Source organism: Grampus griseus (genome assembly GCF_964374135.1).
Source record: "Grampus griseus genome assembly, chromosome: 3".
NCBI classification, from domain to species: domain Eukaryota; kingdom Metazoa; phylum Chordata; class Mammalia; order Artiodactyla; family Delphinidae; genus Grampus; species Grampus griseus.
The window spans coordinates 69,626,096-69,629,431 of record NC_139019.1 but is presented as its reverse complement, the minus strand read 5'-3'; the positions used below and the strand labels follow the sequence as shown (position 1 = coordinate 69,629,431).

At 47.6% G+C, this 3,336-nt stretch overlaps 1 pseudogene across 1 annotated transcript; it reads right to left on the bottom strand.

Annotated features, from left to right (window-relative positions):
- Positions 1-1,261: 1,261 nt before the first annotated feature.
- LOC309820246 (tubulin beta chain-like) lies at positions 1,262-2,382 on the bottom strand (annotated as a pseudogene). The gene has a single exon. The product of its transcript is annotated as a tubulin beta chain-like (transcript).
- Between the last annotated feature and the right edge of the window lie 954 nt (positions 2,383-3,336).

The window sequence follows — 3,336 nt, the reverse complement described above, 5'->3', positions numbered from 1 at the left end:
TAGTGTGTGGAAACCTTTCCTCCTTCACTGCTCCTTCCCACTGGTGCAGGTCCCGTCCCTATTCTTTTTTTTTTTTTTTTTGAAGATGTTGGAGGTAGCAGTTTATTAATTTATTTATTTTTGCTGTGTTGGGTCTTCGTTTCTGTGCGAGGGCTTTCTCTAGTTGTGGCAAGCGGGGGCCACTCTTCATCGCGGTGTACAGGCCTCTCACTATCGCGGCCTCTCTTGTTGCGGAGCACAGGCTCCAGACGTGCAGGCTCAGTAGTTGTGGCTCACGGGCCTAGTTACTCCGCGGCATGTGGGATCCTCCCAGACCAGGGCTCGAACCCATATTGCCTGCATTAGCAGGCAGATTCTCAACCACTGTGCCACCAGGGAAACCCCGTCCCTATTCTTTGTCTCTGTTTTTTCTTTTTTCTTTTGCCCTACTCAGGTATGTGGGGAGTTTCTTGCCTTTTGGGAGGTCTGTGGTCTTCTGCCAGCATTCCGTAGGTGTTCTGTAGGAGCTGTTCCACATGTAGATGTATTTCTGATGTATTTGTGGAGAGGAAGGTGATCTCCGTGTCTTACTCTTCCGCCATGTTGAAACTCCTCCCCCATCCTAGCAGTTTTTAAAGCTCTAAGAGTGTTAGAACTATTATATCTCTATACCCTTTAATATCATGGTATGAAGGTCAACTGAACTAAATCCAACTGACCAAATTGCATAGTTACATACAATTCTACCTTGAAATATAGAAATTCCATTTGTGTAAAAATATATTTAAATAAAATATATTTATTTTATATAAAACACTGCAGCTTAAAAAGATTCATAACCCAATGGCAGAGCCATTCCCAGGGAGGATCAGAATTGTTCAGTTCAGGAGGTCTTGGAGGCTTTTAATTTTGTTTGTTGGTTTGTTTTTGTTTTCAATTCCCATTTATTTTTGGCTTCTTGGAGAGTTATCTGAAAAACAGAGAGGGAAATGTTAACTGGACAGGTCGGAGGAGTGGGCACGAGAAGGAAATATAGGGTTACCCAGAATGGCAGAAATCTAGGTGCCCCAGAGTGGAAAGAGAGAGCAGACACTGAACAAACAACAAATACTTATTGAGCACCTATCATATACCAGGCAGTGTTCTAGAAACCACCCCCCCCCACCACCAAAAAGAAAAAACAAGATAGAGGCAGAAAACACAAATTCTGAGGGAGAAGAAAGGGGCCGTTGAGGAGGAAGGCTGAGGGGAGTGAGAAGCCTGCGGTCGTGGGGACTCGGCCTTAGGCCTCCTCTTCAGCCTCCTCACTGAAATCCTCCTCTTCTGCAGTGGCATCCTGGTACTGCTGGTACTCGGAGATAAGGTCGTTCATGTTGCTCTCAGCCTCGGTGAACTCCATCTCATCCATGCCCTCACCTGTGTACCAGTGGAGGAAAGCCTTCTGGAGGAATATGGCAGTGAACCCCTCTGAGATGCACTTAAACAGCTCCTGGATGGCCGTGCTGTGGCCAGTGAAGGTGAGTGCCCTTATGAGGCCATGGGGTGGGATGTCGCAGACGGCCGTCTTGATGTTGCTGGGGATCCATTCCATGAAGTAGCTGCTGTTCTTGTTCTGCACGTTGAGCATCTGCTCATGCATCTCCTTCATGGACGTCCATCCACGGAAGACAGCAGCCATGGTGAGGTACGGGCCATGGCGGGGGTCACAGGCAGCCATCATGTTCTTGGCATCTAAGACCTGCTGGGTGAGCTCGGGCACAGGGAAGGCCCGATACTGCGGGCTTCCATGGCTGGTCAGAGGGGCAAAGCCAGGCAGGAAGATGTGGAGCCGTGGGAAGGGCACCATGTTGACTGCTAGCTTGTGGAGGTCAGCATTGGGCTGGCCAGGGAAGCAGAGGCAGGTGGTGACACCACTCATGGTGTCACGAGGTGGTTTAGGTCCCTGTAGGTTGGCATGGTCAGCTTGAGGTTGCAGAAACAGATGTCGTAAAGGGCCTTGTTGTCAATGCAGTAAGTGTCATCAGTGTTCTCTACCAGCTCATGGGTGTTGGTGTTGTAGGGCTCAACCACAGGGCCGGACACTTTGGGTGAGGGCACCACACTGACGGTGTTCAGGATGTGGTCAGGATATTCTTTACAGGTCTTGCTGATGAGCAAGGTGCCCATTCCAGAGCCCATGCCCCCTCCCAGCGAGTGGGTCAGTTGGAAGCCCTGCTGGCAGTCACAGCTCTCGGCCTCCTTCCGAACCACATCCAGGACCGAGTCAGCCAGCTTGGCCCCCTCTGTATAGTGGCCCTTGGCCCAGCTGTTGCTTGCCTCCGACTGACTAAAAACAAAGTTGTCTGGTCTGAAGATCTGACCTAAAGGACCTGAGTGAACAGAGTCCATGGTCCCTGGTTCTAGATCCACCAAGATAGCACGAGGAACAAATTTGCCACCTGTGGCTTCACTGTAGTACACGGAGATGCGGTCCAGCTGCAGGTTGCTAGTCCCATGATAGGTGCTGGTGGGGTCAATGCCATGTTCATCACTAATCACCTTCCAGAACTTGGCACCGATTTGACTGCCACACTGACTGGCCTGGATGTGCACAAATTCCCTCACTGTTAAAATTTACTATAATCTCTTTGTTCACTTCAAAGTGTGTACGGGGCAAGAAAATGGTATGTAATTAGTTTTTCTCTGCTGCTGATCGCAGGCTGGAAGGATGGGATGGGTCCTGGAGGCTGGAACAGTGAGGTCCTAATGTGGCGGCAGGAAGGTTCTGAGAGAGCTTGGAGGCTTTTGCGTAAAGGCTATGATTTTATTGATAATTTTGCCTGTGTCATAACCTAAGAGGGTTAATATAGGGCTTTTTTAATTTTTAGGAAACACAAAGATATACTTTATGTCTCACTGCAAAGATAATTTGTTTGGCAGCAATATTGATTACCACTTAAGTGAGAAACTAGGTTTGTTCCAAAAGGATTTCATAGCACAAGCTTGGGAATGTTCCCCCCTCCCCCCTCCTTTTTTGTATGAAGAAAGAAAAAAAAATCATTCTCAAAGTCACTTCAAATGTAAGTTACCAGTTTAAAAATGATCAAGGAAAGAAGAAAACATGTTGAAGAGCACTGTGACTGTCTTGAATCACATTTCTAAGGGCATGACACCAGTGACATGATTGCTTACTTTTCGTGTTATTAGACTACGATGGGAAATAACCACTGAATTCTGACTGAGATAAGCCATCAAAAAGTTAAGTGTTTCCCATATCAAACTGTCAGCTAAAGCATCTTATTTATCTCCTGCTTCTTCCTTTGGGAGACCAAATGTAGGTGAATGAGAGGGTGACATTGGAGGAGACTTGACCTGGTC